The following is a 20914-nucleotide window of genomic DNA, read 5'->3' as shown; positions in this document are numbered from 1 at the left end:
ATTCTGTCCATTGCCTGCTGAATCTAGAAATTCTCAACTGTGCTTCTAAGGTGGTAAAGTTTATAGGTAGCCTCTTCCATGTGATGTGAGACTCGGAGCTAGACAAGGAAGTGACTCCCCAAGCTGAGGATAAACACATATATGCTCTAAATCACACCATCGCATGCCATGGTTTGCATGTATGTGTGTTTGTGTTTGTATTTGTGTTTGTGTGTGTGTGTTTATTTCTCTTTTGTTATTCCTTAGCTATTAATCAACCTCGCTGAAATATGCAGGCTCTACCTCAGTTGTGCTCTGAATAAGTAAAGAAAAGGTGAGGTGACTGTAAATGGACATAGAGCTCAAGAGGGAACAGTTCTTCTCACTCTGAATGGCCGCCGCTGTGATCATCAGCTAAGATCGACAGGAATTAGAAGAAAGTTGGAGAAAAGACTGGTGCCTCAAAGGTTGGCTGCCTGAGCCTTGATCAATACTCCCGTCTAATGTCTAGTATTTATTTTTAGAAATTTAGCATTAAAAAAAATCTTCTGTAACAGATAGCTAGTAAACTAATACTTTAAGGAAGGGACCATTTTTATTATTCATTTTAAGACCCCATAATGGTTAGCATGGCAACTTGTCCCAAGTAAGTGCTCCATAAATACTGGTTAATAAGAGGGACTGAGCCTCTCTTCAAGTTAAAGAAGGAAGGTGTTGGGTACAAAGACAAACTTCACTCAGCACATTGCATGTGCCAGAGTGCAATTTTAAGATAAATGAAGAAATATAACATCATTGCTTTTGATGTATACTCATTTGCTTAGGGTATATAGCCTAGTTAAGTTTTTAGTTGCTTATCAATTAAATGACATTTTGCCTTTTATGTGGTATCATTTAACAGCAGGCTACTAATCAGAATTTCACTGAGCTTTCAATTGCATGATGTAGTGAGACCTAAAATGGATATAATTTCAGGAAGTTGTTTTACCAAATTATTTTTGACCTGAGAAGGATATTCACAAAACAGTTATTTGCAGCTTCTATTATATTGAATGGTTTCTACTTAATTAAAATTGTGTCTCTGGCCTAGAAATTATTTTCTAAGAAATGCTTTCTTGCTAAATAAAATTGTTATATATAGGAGAACTAACTCTATCTACTGACTGCTGCTGCTTACTGAGGAGACAAATATATTTCCATAAAATTCAAATAAAATGTTTTTAGGTTCCAATCAAATGCCATCATCTACTGAGATGACTGAGATGACGCCTACTACCCTAAAGAAGTCAGGAATGAACTGCTTCAAGGCTAAGACATATTTGGCTCACATCTCTTGATATCGGCTAACACTGGAATCAGCATGGCCCAGTGGATAAAAACAATAAACAACACAAACAGAACAAAATAGAACAAAATACATAACTGAAAATAAAGACAACTGAATTCCAGTCCCAGCCCAGCCACTGTTGTGCTTTGTGGGTCTTGTTCTTGTACATTTCAAATCAAGGAGATGGAACTCGTTTATCTCATTGTTGTGAAGATGAAAAGTTGAGTAACTTGTGGATCTGGGTTGGACTGTATTAGGGATTGGTAGAGTAAAACAATTGAAATGAAATGATCAATAGGAGACACTTCCATCAATAGGTAAGTTACAGTGGGTGGGATAATGAGCCCTTCAACCCACCGGCAAATCGGTAGGGTAAAGCTAGCACTTCAACACATCGGTGGTGGTGGTGGTGAGGGGGTAAGTTTATCAGCATTAAGCTTTTCTTTCATTAGTGGAAAACTCTGAGTAGAGTTTGTTTTTAAGATTTTCCTCTCTGTTGCCATGTTGTTTTGGAAATGGCCTACTGTTTGCGGAGACTCACTGTCATTCACTAGTCCCAATTTTAATCACTGTTTGTTCTTATATTACACATGAAATGGTAGAAGAATAATTAAATTTTGTGTCACTGTCCCTGAAGACATATTTTCATATATTAATTGCTGATTAATCTTCTACTTTTTTTGTTGTTGCAGTTGTTATTCTGTGACATCTTCTCTACTTAAGCAGCTCACCCACGAGGCATCCAAAACAGAGAGAAAAAACAGAGTGAACATTTTGCCTTATAGAATTGTCAAAAGTTGCAGTCAAAACACAGGCAAGATTTGGAAGAATCTGTAATGAGTCAGGGCAAGTTTTCCTAGCTATAGAGGCTGGGGAAGGAGAGGGAATTAGAGATTGGCTGTTCCTGGAAACTCTCTGCCTGTACTCCATGACCTGAGTCCCAGGACCTGGAAGCGGCTGGACATCTGAGCTATAGGAGAGACTGGTGCTGCCTTTCTGAGGAGGGCTTGGGAAAACAGCAAGTTTCCTGAATTTTTCCATGGCACAGGAGCAGATGAAATGTCATGAATGGTGTCCAGGCCAGTGGACTGAGTTAGCTCCTGAGAGTCCCTGTACTCTCCAGCACGGCACGAGGAGAAGCAGACCATTCTCCCATGCAGCCATAGGAAAATGGTACAAACATGACACCGAAATTCAGCTGACCGCAAGAGCTTGATGGTCAGTGTGAGCCAGATGGAGCAGGAACATGTACGGATGGAAAACCTAGATCCAAAGTTCATTCCCCTCTCCTGCTGATGTTCCAGCACATTGCAAGCTTTCCCAGAAACTTAGAGGCAACCTTGGCACAAGGACATGATTTGTTGGAAATTAAGTTTTGTCACCTGGGGGACTGTGAGCTTGATATGGAAATTAATTCAGTTATATAATTATAAAAATGATGTGCTTCCTACACATCTGATTTTGTGAACCCAAATTAGTTTCCACAACACAACTGTATTAACATTTGCCAACCTCTGGTGCAACATTTGTTGTCTTTGTTGTATTTTTCTAGAAGTTTTCAGCTCTAACCCATCTTTCCCTGTTTTATTTTCATTTCTAAATTCTGGTGAGTGGTGTTTTGGTAAGTAGCTATCAGTTATTTTTCTGTCTTACTTGAAAAGTCTTCTCTGTATTAAATAACAAAGGTCACTTAGATAAATATCTTATTATTACCAGAAGGTAGGGAACTGCTTCTCCTATACATTACTTCTATTATCTTTCAATCCAGAAAAAAAAAAAAAAACATGGCAAACATGGCAAGAGGACAAGTTTTTGAATGTTATGAATCATGATTTCTGTGTCTAAAATCTGCTCTTTTGTTAACACTAAGAGCAACTTCCTTCAAAGTGGTTCATCTTGGTTTCTTACCGTGTGTGTGTGTGTGTGTGTGTGTGTGTGTGTATGTGGTAAAACCAAAGTTTCCTATTATTTTCGAAGGTGTTTGACCCTGCTGGAAGACAGCTATGTATAAGGTGAAATTGGCAGAGAGAAAGGGAAACCGGATCTTATTCCCAGGCCTCCTGTCACCAGCTGTGTGACTTTGCTGAAGTCATTTCTTTCCCCTAAGTCTCGGTTCCCATACCTATAAAGTGAGTGTTCTGCCTGGGTGTCTTTTAGGTCTTTATTAATGTTGAAATATCCTGACTTTATGGGTTCTCATTCACTGTGATGTGGTAACCAAAACAAGCAGAGATTAATAACCCAGGACTCAATAATGTAAAACACAAAAATTGTATTTTTGCAAATTTTTGTAAATGCGGGATCATGTGACAGTATTGGTGTGATCCATAACTCTGCATTTAGTGGATAAACAGAATGTAACTTAGAAGCGTTATCTTTGTTATCAGGGGAACATGGAGTTGGATGTATATGATGGAGATGGGCAGTTAATTCATAGGTCGAACACCCAATGAGGGAATATCTCTTCATCACTATCTCCAAACACTCCCCACTCTTCCTCAATTTTCTTAGTAACTCACTGCTCAGACTGGGTTTCCCCAGAAGCAGACTATGAGACCAGGATTTGATGCAAGCAGTTTTTTTGGAATCGATCCCAGAAAGACTGATAAGAGAGTAGAGAAGTAACACAGAGAAGTGAAGAAAGCTAATAGAAGGTCCCGGTGCTCTCTCCTGAAAGAGACTGCTGGAGGACTGAGTAGAACATGCCCTAGAGTTGTCCCCCTCTGCTGGGGCAAGAGAACTAGGGTACCGATCAGCTAATTTCCATCCTTCACTGGTTAAGGGCATTAACCTCCCCAAACCTCTGGCGTGTGCCCCAGATAGACCAGGCATGCTTCTGTGGCCAGAGAAAGCCCAAGGGTGGAGAGTCACAGATGCTTGTGGTAGGTAGCAGGTGGTGTGTATGGAAATGGGAATGGGATGCCAAGGGGATTTGGGCAGGGCACCAAGCATCTGCCGCATTACCCTAATCCAGGCAATAACACTCGCAATATCCCAGGGATTCCCCTTGTAGCCTCGAATTCCTCTTATTCTCATTTATTTTGCATTTACCTTCTAGAACATAGTTTCTTAGATAGTAAAGGTCCTACTGACTTTCCTCATTTCTGTGCAACCTCCTTTCCTGCTTAGCTTCTCTTCTGTGGTCAAGCCAATATACACAGAATTTTGCCTTCCATTCTTTGCTAAGGTGTTTCTTCTACTTGGAATCTGTGCCTCAGTCATTTTCACTAATCCATGTCCCTCCCAGTACACAGAATTTTTCACAGAAAACATAGTTAATCCTTTAAAAATATATTTTTAGATTGAATTGCATGCCCCTCTTAGGGTTTCTTTCTTTCCAAATGCCTTTTTTTATCCCAATTTAAGAATTTCTTTAGCCAGTACTACAACCATGCAGTCCTTGTTCTCCACTTCTTTCCTTTTATCTACTCAATGTTATTAATCTTTTTAGTGTAAACATCAGTGACTCAAGCAAGCCTTTTCTAATCCCCATGATTAGGATGAGTTTTTGTGTTACCTGCTCCAAAAGGTTTGTCCTTTGTAATGCTCACCACATTTCAGGTTTCTGTTCACTATTAGCTATCCAGACACACTTCAAAGGCCATGAGGCCTGATACCATGATTTTGCTGCACTCCTAGACCTGGCCTACTGGTACATAGTAGGCATTGATAAAAATCTGCTGGAGCATTGCATAAATAAACTATGCCATTTGGGACTGATTAACATTTTAAAGAATAATTGATTTTACTTCTTCCAAGCATTTTTCTAGTGAATTTATAAATACATTAAAGGTGGAGGCTGTTTCTCTTGCATCCCCTCTGGAGTGCTATATGCAATGTACCTCATACAGTAGGAGCTTCAAAATGTTAGTAAAGTGAATACACACACACACACACACACACACACACACACACACACACACACGGAGGTAACTGCACGGAGGTATACGCTTTGGTAAGAGTTTACTTGGACCATTGGAGCATGCTGTTCTCTCTCACGTGACACATAGCAACAATTCAAATAGAGTAAATCAGGCAGGATACAATGGCTCATACCTCTAATCCCAGTACTTTGGGAGGCTGAGGCAGGAGAATCATTTGAGGCCAGGAGTTAGAGACCAGCCTGGACAACCTAATGAGACACCATTTCTTCAAAAAGCAGAAACATTAGCTGGGTATGGTGGTTCACCTGTAGTTCTAGCTACTTGGGAGACTGAGGTGGGAGGATTGCCTGAGTCCAGGAGTTCGAGGTTATAGTGAGCTATGATTGCCCCACTGCACTCCAACCTGGGTGACAGAGTGAACCACTGTTTCTAAAACAAAATAAAAAAAAAATAAAATGAGTGAATTAATTGCTGGAGAGGTACTAAGTAATAAAATTGGACTTCAAATGGAAAAGCAATAAAAAAAAATAGGTCCTGTGATTTGGAAGAGTAATGAAGGTGCTGAAAATAGACACTAATCGTAAATGTGTAGGATGCTAGGAAAAAAAAAATTTTGGGGATATGTGTGCTAATTGGTGTTAATAACAAACACACCAAGAAAAACAAATTGGTTTAAAGAATAAAAAGAAACACAGGATTTGCAGTCATTAATTTTGTAGAAAAATGTAGGTGAGAGAAAAAGGAAAAAAGCAAACTAAATTTTTTGAAAACAAGTTCATCAGCATAAGAATGATACAATGGACTTTGGGAACTTAGGGGCAAGAGTGTGAGAGGGTGAGGGAAAAAAGACTAAACACTGGGTACAGTGGTCAGGTGATGGGTGCACCAAAATCTCAGGAATCACCACTAAAGAACTTACCTGTGTAACCAAGCACCACCGGTTCTCCAAAAACTATTGAAATTTTTAAAAAATTAAAAAGAGATCAATATGTATTAAAATATCAGTGACACTTTTGAGAAGACCTAGTGTTTAACAGAATAATATCAATAATCACCGAAGAAAACTATTCTGAAATGTGTTGTGCTTCACTGGTATAACTATAATTAGAGAATAAGCAGAATAGAAGAAAATTATCTTCACATCTATCTATTTTATCTGTTTATGGATGCAATTTCCAAAATACATACGCAGAATTTTTTCTAAACAGAAGCATGAAAATAAAAAAGTATTTCAAAATAAAAGTGCTTTGGCTGAAGCACCTGATAGAGTATGATAGGAAATTTCATTCACCCATTCTATTCAAACCAAATCGGGTAGAAGCCTGTTGGCTTTTCTTCAATGTTATCTCAAAAACAGAAAAGAAAAAAAAGTATGTGATAAAGTTACAGGCTACATAGGCCATCTTTGAACAACATATAAAGACTGTATATGAACAAACACATACACAACAGATATACATGATTTAGATTTCAGTGTCTTTTAACATTTTCTGCAGACATTTCAAATATATATGTATACACACACAAGTATTAACAAGGATACAGAAATCTAGATGTGCCTGATTTTATGTTTTTTTGTGCAGCATTGATTTGCTTTGAAGCCATTTGTCTCTAACATCTTTCTGAAAAAATGTGCACATGCCGACACAAACGTGTGTGTAGTAGTACCCTGGTAAACTCTGTACTTGCTGAATGTTCTTGTACGCTCTTAGCCATCCAGGGCTTCATGACCAAATGAACGTGCCGACCCATTGAGCAAGAACCTACCATGCTGCAAATTCTCACCTTCAGAGAGAGCTGCACTGTGCTGTCCCAAGCTGAGTGTGCTCTGCAGTGTGTGTGGGTCACTGCACTGGGGCCTCTCTTTTTGTCATGTGTTTTGTGGTCTTGTCTACAATTTTGAAAGACTGTGGCTTCCGGAAGGGGTGTAAATAATCAGCTTGCAAGAAAACACAGTTAGAGTATCATGGTTGATGGTAAAATGCATCTTTAATAGTGACTTGAGGTATTTTCAGAGAAATTGTCAAGTAGAATTGAACAAATGAGAGGCGATTAGAGGTATTGTTGATCTTCAACATTGTGAAAGGCACCACTCATAATTGTAGCTGTAGGAGGTTGGATCAATATTTTGTGAATAACGGCTGGAAGAACCGATGGCCTGAGACGTCATAACTTCATGAAATTTGAAGGAAGCACAAAAGCAATTGTCAGTTTTAAATGCTAAGAAAGAATAGCTGTCCCTTAGTATCCATGAGCAACTGGTTCAAGGACCTTCTCTGGATACCAAAATCTGAGGATGCTCAAGTCCTTAATATAAAATGGAGTGGTACTTGCATATAATCTATGCTCATCCTCCTGTGTACTTTAAATCATCTGTAGATTACTTGTAATACCTAATACAATGTAAATGCTATGTAAACAGCTGTTATGCTGTATTGTTTAGGGAGTAACGACAAGAAAGAAAGACTGTACATGTCCAGTACAAACACAATTTTTTCTCGAGTGTTTTTTTTTGATCCACAGTTGGTTCAATCCCTGAATGTGGAACCCACCGATGTAGAGGGTCAAATGTATTTCCATAGAAGACTTGCATGATCCTGACTCAGGACCTCAGGAAGGCAACCTCTTGGAATAATAGTATATATATATCACAGAGTCCCAAATGTTATTGACAAATATGCATTCATAATTTTTTTTACCTGGTTCTCAGTCAGTGTGCATAATTCATAGTATTTTAAAAGGTTGAAAATACAGTTGAAAATAAGATAAAATTCAGTAAAAATACCAAATGTCAGCCTCAGAGCTAAATACTTTCTAACAGCTCCAAGACATAAAAGGAAAGGAATGTTCAAATTGATGAACATTATTAAAGACAAGGACATTTTCATTTATAAAAGAGAGAAAGTATTTAAAATAAGTTCTTTATACTTCTAACTAAAATGCTTTTCATTTTTAACTCATATAGCTATGTAAAAAATAATGTAATGCTCCTTGTACACATCTTTTTACTTATAGTAACCTTGAGAAAAATTACACATAGGTAGTTTAACTTGCTCAAACCCATCAAAAATTAAGGGAAATTGAAGAAAACAGTATTAAGGATTTTATTCACATTTAAGTTGCTATTGCATGCAGCAAGAGATTAAAGGAACCATAAGATAAAGACTCTGACTTCTGTGAGTATATGCCCCAGTAGAAGAGCATATAGAATTGGGTTTGAAATCATTGCTTTTTAAAGTATTTGTCAGCTTACTTGTGACACTCAACCTGTTACTCTCATCCAATAATATGGTACTAATATTTATCTGTCTATAGCCTCCTCCACACTTCTTGTAAGATACTGAGTTTAATTTTCTCTTCTCATTCAGAGCAAGCTAATGGGAGTCAAGGATGAACAGAAATTCCCTCTGCAGCTGAGGCAGGAGAATTGCTTAGACCCAGGAGACGGAGTTTGCAATGAGCCAAGATCTTGCCACTGCATTCCAGCCTGGCGACAGAGCAAGACTCCGTCTCAAAAAAAAGTTTCCTCTGTCTATCGCATCACCTCAAGTCTGGTTATGACGCTATACTAAGCTAGTACGATACTCCATGGATTCTTGACCACTTAAAAATCTCGTCCTTCAGGCCTTTTATTGATTTTGGAGTATATAATAAATATCCTTCAATTATTTTGGGTGCTTTATAGCCAGGTTTGTTTTTTTTCTAGGCAGCCACAATCTTGACTAGTATGAAAGTTGGTTCCAGGAGCAGATTATATACCAGATCTCAGGGAAAAGGAGGAAGTCTGGGATTGTACTTGGCATAATTAGGGTTAAAAGCAGTGAAAATGCAGTTGTGTCAGTGATTGAAGGATGACAGACTGTGGTAAGCAACGACAAAACGGTTAACTTTCCTGTCATCATTTGGAATCCAGTGCAGATTGAAGATCAGGCTTTGGGTATAAATTTGCTGATGTTGAACAACAGCTGAAAAAAATTAACTGGGCATGTGAGGGGCTGCTTTTAGACATAATAAGTGGCTTGGATTAAAAAAAGAATGACAATTTCAAATATTAAATTCTTGGGTCACAAACTGAAGCTTAGAGAACTTTACCTGATGATGCTAGCAGAGTATTTGGACTCTTAAAGCTGTAGAGATGAGGTATCCAAAAAATCAATACAAAGGTTAGTCTTGGGTTTCCAAGTTAACACATTATTTATCCCCTCTTCAGCTTCTTTGGTGAGAGTTAAAATATTAAATGGGACAGAGTGACATTCTGAATATTAAAATAGGGATATATGGGAGGATTTGAAGGACTTGAAATAGCCACAAAACCCAATTTTTTAAAGCTTCCCTTGCCAGTTGATGCATTCAAAATAGCTCAGGTAAAAACCCTTTTCTTTGTTGTAAGAGGCAGTCCTTCCCATTCTTAAGCCAGTTCTCTTCAGATCCTAACCCTCTTCCCCCCATTTTCATTTCAAATTGGTAACTGAAGTTGGATTTCAGCATACTAATTTATGTTGTCAAACTTTGTAATAGTTTAATACAAAAAAATACAAAATAAATATACTTAACAATTTGTATAATAAAATACCTAGGGGAAAATATGTCTTATTAAATTCCAAACATGCTTAACCAAAAAGTGAATAAATGTAGTTTTAGGTTAGTCTATTTTTTTTCGTATAGTGCAATTATCTGGATTCACTGAGAGGGCAAGGTATTTTTAATACAGGAAGCTGTATAGATTATTGATCATGCTAAAGAAAATTAAGATGCCATAAATTATTTACAATAGTACCTAGAAAGAAATAAAATGACTGAATTTAAAACATGAATCTCATCTACTTCCTATGTTGCCTAAGTAGACATAGATGACCATCTTTTTGCTAAGACCTTGAGAAACACTTCAGTGAGGGAACTACTAATACCTACAAAAATGTGATTGTGGCTTCTCTTGTCAGTTGGGGATATTGATGGGAGGGACTGATATTGAAATAGTCTGTCTGATTACAATGGAGATTGGAAAGATCCTATGATTGAGAAGGGCAGGTGCAGAAGTCAGGCACTTAACCTCCAGAGGCTAGTTATTTGTGCTTTCCCTAATAGAGACACATAGATATTTAACACTGATTTATTGATCATGGAGTCTATAGATCTGAGATATATAGGCAACTCACAAAGTTCCTAATAAATTTGCATAAAATCACCATGTCTCAGGATAAAGCTTACCAAAAGAAAGAGTCATTACCTTATTTCTAGACCTGTGGTCATTTTCTGGTGTAAGTATATTCTGAAGAAAAGAATATAAGTAGACCTTTCAGTTGTTTTAAGATAATGGCTCTCAAATTACACATTTCTAATATAGAAAAATGGCACTGTGGTTCAATGGTCAGACTAGAAATGTATTATGTTCAGGTAATAAATAGAGTCTTGACCCAAGCCCATCTCACTGTAGGCATACAGGGACCTACAGACACATCCTCTTCTCTTTCCCTTCATTTCCTGTGTGTTCTTGGAAAAGATATTTTAGGCAATTGGCTAAATACTCACATTTACTTCTTAACTCAGGAATAAGAGTTGTTATGAAAGGAAAGAACAAGGATGGAAGTCCTGGATCTTACCTTCCTTACTAAAAGAAAAAAACAAGAGCAGTAGGATATTCCCATAGAATCTGAGAGATTAGTGCTACCATCAATGACTGAAATGGTAGGTTGTGGTCATTTCTATCGCAGCTCCATTTAACTCTCCAATTAGGTTGATGGGGAAGACAGATGGGTCTTGGAGAATGAGTGTGGATTATTGTAAGCTTAATTAGGTGGTGCCTCCAAGTGCAGCTGCTGTTCCAGATGTTGTCTCCTCACTAACTCATATCAACAGAGCTCCCAGCAATCAGTCCAGGCTGCAGTGCAATCAACTCTACCTGGCAGCCCATATGATCCAGCAGATCCAATGAAGCTTGAAGAGTTTGTAGCAGATTGGTATGCTTTATGGAGCTGCAGTAGTAAATTCACAGTCAAGACCTCTAATGTCATTAAAAAAATAAAAGTTATGACCTCTCCAGCAAGTAACTAGTCCTATTTTGAGAAACAACTCTTGAAATGCTACTGGACCTTGGTAGAGACTAAATGCCTGGCATTATGATCTGAATTTCCCATTATGAACCGATCATAAGCTCATTCGCTAAAAAGTAAAGTGAGGAATCCACAGCAGTACTCCATCAAGTGAAATCCACACATTCCCATGCGCCTGCACACACACACACACACACACACACACACACACACACACACACAGAGGAATGGTTCCAAGCCAATCTTAAATGCATATGTTAAATCGTACAAGGAGGATTGTCATCTTCCTGGGTATCATCCTGCTACCCCGCTGCTCTCTCTCAACCCCAATGGCCTCATGGAGGGATTCCTGTGACTAGTTAGTAGCCTGAGATGCCAGATAAATCAATAAATGGATAGATATGTAGATAGATAGATAACTCTTGGTTTACAGATGCTTCTTCCCAATTTCCTGGGGCCAGCATTGGTGGACTTATAGTAAGGGATTGTACTTCTTAATTCAATGCTGGTCCTAAAGGGAAGTAAACCTGTTGTCTAATTTGCCTGGAAGAAGTCATAGATTGAGTTAAGTAATAACAAAAACCAGTGGGTAATGATTAATAATTTGAGCAGGTAGTCAGAAACTTAGAAGTAACAAGACTATTTTGGTAGAGGGTAGTGGATATCTTTTTCCATCTGAATGCTCTCAGAGTGGAAAAATATTAATGTAGTATTTGAATGCTTATTAAGAGTCTCTTCAGGTTCAGGATATGATAACCCATTCTCTAGATGTTAGTCAGTCTCCTTGCCCATTCTCCTCATGCTTGCATAAAGATCTCATGAATTACGTAGCAATGGTGATAGTGAAACCCATTGTGTTGGACTGAATGATGGTGCCCAAAAGATATGCCCACATCCTAATCCCCAGAATCTGTGAATATGACCTTATTTGAGAAACAGCCTTTACAGGTCTAATAAGGTTAAGGAATTTGAGACAAGGTCACCTGGATTTCCTGAGTAGCTACTAAATCCATCGAAAAGTACCCTTATAAGAGATGGAACAATAGCCAAGATGTGGAAGCAAACTAAGTGTCCATCAACGGATGAATAGTGGTATATATACAGGATGGAATATTATTCAGCCACAGAAAAGAAAACCCTGTCATTCATGGAAACATGGATGAGCCTGGAGCTCATTATGTGAAGTGCAAAAAGCTAGGTACAGAAAGACAAATATTGTATGTTCTCACTCATATGTGGGACCTTTGAAAGTTGATCTCATGGAGGTAGAGAGTACAATCATGGTTACTGCAGGCTGGAAAGCATAGTGGGAAGGAGGGATGAAGAGAAGTTGGTTAATGGGTGCAAAATTATGGTTATAGAGAAGAAATATGTTCTAGTGTTAGCACAGTCATGTGACTATGGTTAGCAACAATTTATTGTATGGTTAAAAATATCTAGAAGAGAAGATTTGGGCTCTAAATATGAATAAATGATAAATGTTTTAGGTGGTGGATACCCCAATTATCCTGATTTGATTACTACATAGTATATGCATATATTAAAATATCACATGTACATCCAAATGTGTACAATTATTATGTATTAATTTTTTTAAAAAGAGGCAGTGGAGGAGAAGAGAGACACAGAGAAGGCCATGTGAAAAGATGGAGGCAGGATTGGAGTTATGTAGTCAAAAACTGAAGGATACCTGGGGTCACTAGAAGCTGAAAGAAGCAAGAAAGGAGATTCCCCTAGAGTCTTCAGGAGGAACAAGGTCCTACTGATGTCTTGATTCTGACTTCTGGACCCCAGAACTGTGAGAGAATGGATTTTTGTTGTTTTAAGATACTGAGTTTACGGCAATTTGTTACAACAGCCAAATGGACAAATATACTAAGGAGAGACTTCTCTATATTATTTTGCTATCACTAATGCTGAGGGCTCAATTTTTCCAGTAGAATCATTAGTCCACTTTTAGCTAAGGAGCTAGAACCTGGGTGGGACTTTGGGCAAGGTGATTACTTTTTTTAGTGGGACATCAAGTATTTGTGCCAACTGAAAAACACCTTAAGGATATGGACAGGATTTATTTTTTCTGCCTATTGTATTTCTAGAAGCACTGTTAATTATGAACTTAACAGATACCTTTTAGCTCATCAGAATATGTCGTCCAACATTTCTCTGGCCATGAAATTGTTATTTTGTGAGTGAAATCAGGTAATGTGCTGCTGGTCATGGGATAATTGGTTTTATCATGTACCCTGTTATCCCAGAGCAGCTAACTTACAGCATTGGAGGATCTCTTACGGTTTCGTTTAGGAGATCTCCTTATGAGATTGGAAAGCCTGTTCAGGAGAGCAGCATATGGAATGATTTCTCTCAGAGATAGATAATATGTGAGTCTGGAGAAGAAGGATGATAGAAAATTTGATGCTTTTCAGGTTACAGCTCATAATGTGCCCTAGAAATTGTGCTAACTCCAAACACTTCTGGCTTAGAGGATTTAGTAAGCAAGAGATGAATGCATCCACCAGGCATTGTAACAAGGGTTCTTTTGAGTTAGAAGCTGAGACAGCTATTTGGTCTTTTTAGGTTCTTCACCATGAGTTGAATATACTAAAAAGAGGGATTATAGTGCTGTCTGGGGTGATTAATCCTGACACTGAAGAAAAATAGAGTTGCGAGTTCACAGTGGAGGCAGAAAGGAGAATGGACAGAATCAACTGAGACAGAAGTGGGGTTGGGGAAGATCTTTGCATTGCCAAGTACAGCAATAAATTAAAAATGGCTTAAAGGTGACTTTAGTTGTATACAGTAGGATCATCTAAGACTTAGAATTCTCAGGAATAAAGGTTTGGATTATCCCAGAGCTAATGTTATTCAACCAGTTTTTGTGCTGGCTGATGGCAAAGGGGACACAAAATGAAGGAGTGAGGAAGGTATATTTGTCTTCATGATTTTTCATAAGCAAGAAGTGTAGTCACTTCTATATTATTTTACTTGCTCTGTCTCTATCTCTCTTTGTATATAGTTACATATTTAACTAATCTACCTTTTATTTCCTGCTCAATTATACCACTATTTCATATAGAGCATATTGAGTTCACAGGCTGAACAATATTTATGTGTGATGGAGGCAAAATTAGAGAAGAATAGGTCGTAACTAAAGAGCCAACACGTGTATTTAGATTTGTATATAATGGGACTCTGGATGGTCTCCTTGTTGCAGGAGTAAAAAAATGTGTTTCAATTATGTAAGAGACGATATCATTATATTTGGCAGAAACAGATTTTTGAGAGAAGGATATATACAGATTTTAATTAGTGAAAGAGTTATAGTTTAGGGGTATTTGTCATATTTTTGCTGCCCAGGAACTCAAGTTCCTATGTGATAGGAATTCTATTATTTCAAGCAAGATCCTACTTCCACCTTAGAAGTCCACGTGGCATAAATGTTCGTCTTTCTCATGAGCTAGTGTGTGTGTGTGTGTGGTCTAAATTTGGATAATGAGCCACTCATGCAAGGGATTTTGAATGTGGGAGAAGTGACACAAAGAATCTAGACAATATCTGGTCATTTTGAGGTGACATTAGTGTTGTTGGTACTCAGTGTACACAGTGCTATCTGCTGTTTGTGGTAATCTCAGTGGAGAGTTCCAGGGAAGTCTTTGGAGGTGGCAGTCATGTCCTAAGATAACCATTCCAGTGGAGAGGTCTTGACTGTAACTCTGGTTCCTACTAATTTCCTGAGCCTGGTTCTTCAGTACTGTATAACATAAAACTTGGTTGGCCTTTGTCCTGTTTACTAGGGGGAGCCTCTAAACCCTTGGAATTCTCTGAGTAATAGGAGTGTCTTTTTTTTCATGATGAGCCATTCAGATCACACCTGATAGTGTATGCTAACAAGGTGATTCATGGCAGACTCCTAGGTCATTTATACTAATGAGATGACTCAGGATTGGGCTGGCCGTGTCAAAAAGACGAATCAGATGAATAGAGGGTTAGGGCTTTGCTCGATATGGTATCATACCAACCTCCTAACATCCAATGAGGTAAAAGGAGCTGGAGATTTAGTTCTGTCATATGACTGATGATTCAACCCATGATGCTACATAGAGAAAACTCAATAAAAGCTGTGGACACTGAAAGCCTAAGTGAACTTTCCTGTTGGCAATCACACATCATTGTGCTGCAAGTGTGAAGCATCCTGAGGACACGGAAGCTTTGTGTTTGGAAAACTTTGTGTTTGGGACCTCCCAAACCTTGACCATCAATATACATCTCTTCATTTAGCTGTACAGCTTTGTAATCTTTGTAACAAAAAAATGATCGTAACACTTTCCTGAATTCTGTGAGTTGTTCTGTGAGCAAATTATTGAGGGTGTAGTGGGAATCTCCAAAATTGTAGCTGGTTGAGTAGATGTGCAGGTAGACTGGGAACCCTGGAGCTTGGGGTTGGTATCTGAAGTCAGGGGAGTGTCATGGACTATGCACTTAATCTGTGAGATTTGACCTCACTCTGGGTAGTTAGGATTAGAATTGCATTGGGTCTGGCTTTCCCGTCAATTCTGTGAGCCATTTGATATTCCAGTAAATTCCCTTTTTGCTTAGGTTAGTTAGAGCAGCAGTCCTCAATCCTCAGGCTGGGTACCGGTTCATGGCCTGTTAGAAACTGGGCAGCACAGAAGAAGGTGAGTGGTGGTTGAGTGTGCATTACTGCCTGAGCTCTGCCTCCTGTCAGATCAGCAGCGGCACTAGATTCTCATAAGAGCACAAACCCTATTGTGAACTGCACATGTGAAAAATCTAGGTTGAGCATTCCTTATGAGACTCTAACTAATGCCTGGTGGTCTGTGGTGAAACAGTTTCATCCCAAAACCATCCCTCCCACCCTGTCCATGGAAAAATTGTCTTCCACAAAACCAGTCCCTGGTGCCAAAAAGATTGGGGACTGCTAAATTAGAGTAACTTTCTGTTGTCTGCAATCAACATAAAGCTTAAGGAGGAAAAGGGCAATTATGCTTAAGCATTAGTAGAAACTAAGAATAAGCCTTGGATATTAATATGAGCTCTCTAATTCCCTAATTTTCTCTTCTTCCTTAAGCAAACTTATGACCAATAGACAGTAAAAAAGTAAAACAATGGAAGGACCTTTTTCATATCATAGTGGAAGACATTTGTAAGGCAGAAGAGCCTCTTAAAAAAAGAATGACTCTGTTGCATCTATACTTTAATTTTTACTCCAAAGAAAAGTCACTTTCTCAATGATAAACACATCTTCCTAAAATATATTTGTTTGTTTATTAAAAATTTCATATCCAGCTTTTGCCAACTATATCTATCAGTTAAAGATATATTGGACTACTAGCCACAGGAAACACTAAATACAGTGGCATAAAAAGGGATCAGTTTTTCTCTCACATAACAAAAGTGTGAGGGTAGGCAAGCCAGGTATGGTATACACAGTGTCATCAGAGATCCAGGCTTCTCTTTCCCCTCAAATGTTTGTTGTCGTCCTCATGATTTCAGGATGGCTCTTTGCCCCATGGGTATGGAGACCAGACTCTAGCTAGCAAGAAGGGTGAAGGGCAAGGGGCAAAGAGCTCATGCCAGTGGAGTCAGCTCTTTATAAAAAAATTTTTGAAAACTCCTTCAGTGACTTGTATTTGCAATCTATTGGCAAGAATTGTGTTTCTTGACCAGCCCTAGCTGCAAGGGAGTCTGACAAAATAGCTTATTATTTATTTATTTATTTTTTGCTGTACATATTGCCATCATAAATAAAAATCAGGGTTGTAAAGAAAACTGGAACATTTTTTTCTTTAACTTCTAATGTGCTACTTATAATTACTCTTGTCATATAAATTGCTCTCTAGTCTGGGACTTATACTTCTACCAATTTAACAGTTGATTTCAAGATTAATAGTCAATTTAGTAAGTATTTATATGTGTAAAGGCTAAACATACATGTGGAATAAAGTTAAGACTTCCCTGATGTTCCTTTCTTGGAAATTCCTGCGATAGTCACTTTCTTGGATTGTCATTGAAGAGGAAAGTTAAAATATCTGGGAGGTTGGTGTAGCAAAGCTTAAAAATAATTGTATAGATTGAGAAGCCACAGCGTTACTGAGTCAAACGTAAATGTTACAAGTTGTATGATAGTTGTCATATTAAAGTCTTTGAGAAGAGAATATGTCTACACAAGAGGGCCTGAGATAAGATTTCGGACATTAGGTTTGAAGCTATGGAAAGAAGGATCAGTGTCAGGTGGTAACACATACCTAGGAGGGGACTAGGCAGAATGCCATAGAACATTTATAGAACATGAGAACAAAGCGCTGAAAGAAACAAGAATAAATTCTTCATCCACTAGGGAGGGAAAAATAAAGGAAATTTTGAAAAGTAAAATCTTAAATATTTAGAAGTAGGCTATACATCTGGAAGGGAGAGTGAGTGATCTAAAGAATATTTTCAGGGTGGAGTTTAGGAAACTCAAGAAATATCATTTTCCTGAAGCCAAGGAGGGGTCTGATTTGTAGACAGAAAAGACCTTGGTATGCTAGGTACCTGGTATTCTGAATGAGATAAACCAGGTTGTGTCCAAGGAATAAAAGTAAAAGCTTAAAAAGAATAGACCAGCTGTAAAGGCAAGGACCTAAGGAGAAACTACATTGCTTTAAAATAAATTAAGCGGACTGGGTCAAATGGGCTGTGGAAACCACAAACGCTGTCTTCTTTTCCTTTTGGTAGGGGTGTGCTCTACTAGCATCCTTTCAAATAGCGCTCATTTTAGTTTTTCCTTTTACTGCTTGGAAAAATCTAAACATAGAAATAATCACTAAGAAGTCATTACAGAATTCCTTATTTTGTGACATATAGTTATGATGCAACTAGAGAAACAATGCCAGATTTTGTTTGTTTGAAAAATGAGGATATTTGAAGTTTATTGAATATGAAAATGTGATTCTTTAAGCTGTAAATAATACAGTAATATCCCTTCTAATTTCCATATAAGCAATTTATATTCTTTTCTCCTTAGGCTCATTTGTTCCTTTGGTAAGTGTATCTGTGCTGCCTTGAAAAATGATTAGAATTGACTTAATGTTAATCTATTCCTGTAATAGTCTTTACATCTAGCTTTTTTTTTTTTTGAGCATGTACAAATCTTTTTTCCATATTTGTGAAGTTTTCTCTTTATATTAGAACTTTGCAATGGTTGTGTGCAATTCTGTTATACTCTAATAGAATTGTGCTTAATATTTGCTGTAATCTGAGTCTGCAATAGTCAGTAAAAATATCATAATAAAATTAATAATCATAATAAACCCGAATGAGTTATGCAAACTAGAAAGCTTGTTTCTACTGTAATTGAGAAGTGCACTTGGAATATTTTTGACTTTTTAGAGGGTTGATAAATTGGTTTCAGACTCACAGCTTTCTGGGAAAAGCCAAGATCACCCAAAGGAGTTCAAATAGTACAAGGATTATGTAATGCATGGCAGCTGGTGGGTTGAAGACAGTCTTCCACCCTGATTCTTACTGAGAAACCTATTTCATTTGGGTAATAAAGAATAATTCTAAGTATTATTTTAATGAGATGAAGGGACAGTTACTCTAATATGAACCCATGCCACACAATGCACAAATTCAGTGATCAAACATCATAGTGTAATTAAAAATAGAAGACTGGCACATGAACTTAAGACACCGAACTCTGCTTCTTGAGGCATGCACCGAAAATCATCTTAATTTGATAAAAATCTATTCTCCAGGAAAGTCCTCCAGGGAATGTGATTATACCACCTCCTTCTTCACCCAATACCAATGTTTACAAATCTTCTTGTAAGGAAATACTTTTCTTATATTTAACCTAAATCCCTATGTGGAAGCTTAAGCCCACTACTTCCTCTCCTAGCCTTAGTGAAGATGCAATACAGCTGCCACTTCCAGATGGCACTTAAAAAAAAAAGACCTAAGGCTTATTTACATATAATCAGCTCATAAGTCTCCTTTCTCTATCCTCATCAACAAGAGAAAAATATTGCAGTGCTTCTTCTTACATTACTTATTACCGCTAAGATCGCACATTACCATTTTATTATATTTTGTAGTTAAATCTTTCCACCTGTTCCTAATTATTTCCTTATGACCAATTTTCAGAAGTGAAATTCCTGGGTCAAAAGGTAAGCATATTTTAAATATTTTTACTCATATTGCCAACTTACTCTTGACCAAAATTGTACTTATTTATGAATCTAGTGACTGTGTGGGGAAAAAGAAAGAAGTCTTTCTTCTCACTCATGCCAATGTTGTATATTACCATTCTTTTTGTGTTTGCTAGTTTGGTGGCTCATTACTTTGTTTTTCACTTCTCTTTTTTTTTAAATTGAAGTTGAATATTTTTCATGCATGTTGGCGATCTGTCTTTATGCATGCGTAAGCATTTTCTTTGCCATTCCTTTACCCATTGTTACGTTGTTATTTCTCTTACATGTCATAGTTTTTCATAGGAAATAAATCATACCTTGGCACATGTTGCCAATATATTTCTTCCACTTCGTCAATTTTTTAAATTCCATTTGCCATATTTGGATGTTTTTAATTTTTATGTGGTAAAATTTATTAATCAGTGATTTGTGAGTCTTGATTAAGGAGCCTGTTTACACCCCAAGATTACAGATGCAGTTGTATTTTCTTTCTTAGTATTTCCATACTTTTAGTGAAGCAAGGCACTGAGAAGGTGACATTTGAGCAAAGATCTGAAGGAGATACGGAGAAAGCCATGTGCAGATTTTGGGGGAAATTGTTCAAAGCAAAGCTAACCACAAATATGAAAGCCTTGTAATTTGAACTTTTGTGTGTTGTTTGCAGACCAGTAAGGAGGCCAGTGTGGGTGAGGTGGAGTGATTGGCGGAGCAGAGCAGTACAAAATGAAGTCAGGTAGGAAATATATGTCACGTTATTTAGGCTTTTCAACGTCACTATGAATCCTTTACTCTGAGAGATACGGGAAACCATTGGGAGGTTTTAAGCAAAGAAGTCATGTGACCTGAATATAATTCTAATTCTAATTATAATTCTATATTCTGTTATAGTCTAACTAGTTGCTTTCAAATTACATGTTGAATAATCGAATTTTTCCTAGAGATAGAAGCTTGCTTTTAAAAATGCAACTTGCATAAATTATTAAATTCTTATGTAGAGTTAATATATGTGTTGAATTTTCACCTTGCTTGCTTTAGTCTCCAGAATTTTTCTTGCGTAAATACAGTGCGGTTTAATTATTGTATCTTAAAGTATATTTAAAATGTAATTGGACAGATTCCTTGTTACTACTTCTTTATCAAGACTTTCCTACCTCTTTTTGGATATTTTTGTTTGTATATAACCTTTTTTTTTTCTAGACACAGGGTCTCACTCTGTTGCCTGCAATCAGACTATAGGTGCACACCATTATGTCTGTCTGTCTTTCCCTTTTCTTTCTTTCTTTCTTTCTTTCTTTCTTTCTTTCTTTCTTTCTTTCTTTCTTTCTTTCTTTCTTTCTTTCTTTCTTTCTTTCTCTCTTTCTTTCTCTCTCTTTCTTTCTTTCTTCGTTTGCTCTATTACTTTTATTTATTTCTTATTTTTACTTTACTTTAAGTTCTGGGATATATATATACAGAACATGCAGGTTTGTTAAATAGATAGACATG

The 20914-nt window shown here is 37.4% G+C and overlaps 1 protein-coding gene and 1 long non-coding RNA gene across 3 annotated transcripts in view; one reads left to right on the top strand and one right to left on the bottom strand.

Moving 5' to 3' along the window:
- LOC105481754 (KLF transcription factor 12) overlaps window positions 1-20914 on the bottom strand; it is a 618039-nt gene that overhangs the window by 566408 nt on the left and 30717 nt on the right. The window lies entirely within an intron of this gene.
- LOC105481753 (uncharacterized) overlaps window positions 1-20914 on the top strand; it is a 39377-nt gene that overhangs the window by 17979 nt on the left and 484 nt on the right. The window contains exons 2-3 of one of the 2 annotated variants that reach the window (XR_987168.3): window positions 1999-2927; window positions 6903-20162. This is a non-coding gene — a long non-coding RNA (uncharacterized lncRNA). Of the gene's footprint in view, window positions 1-1998; window positions 20163-20914 lie in introns of both variants that reach the window. The other variant, XR_011614723.1, reaches the window with a different exon arrangement.

The sequence above is a fragment of the Macaca nemestrina genome, chromosome 16 (genome assembly GCF_043159975.1).
Source record: "Macaca nemestrina isolate mMacNem1 chromosome 16, mMacNem.hap1, whole genome shotgun sequence".
Lineage (NCBI taxonomy): Eukaryota > Metazoa > Chordata > Mammalia > Primates > Cercopithecidae > Macaca > Macaca nemestrina.
Note: the sequence above shows the minus strand (reverse complement) of the source record. Positions and strands in the feature narration are given on the sequence as shown.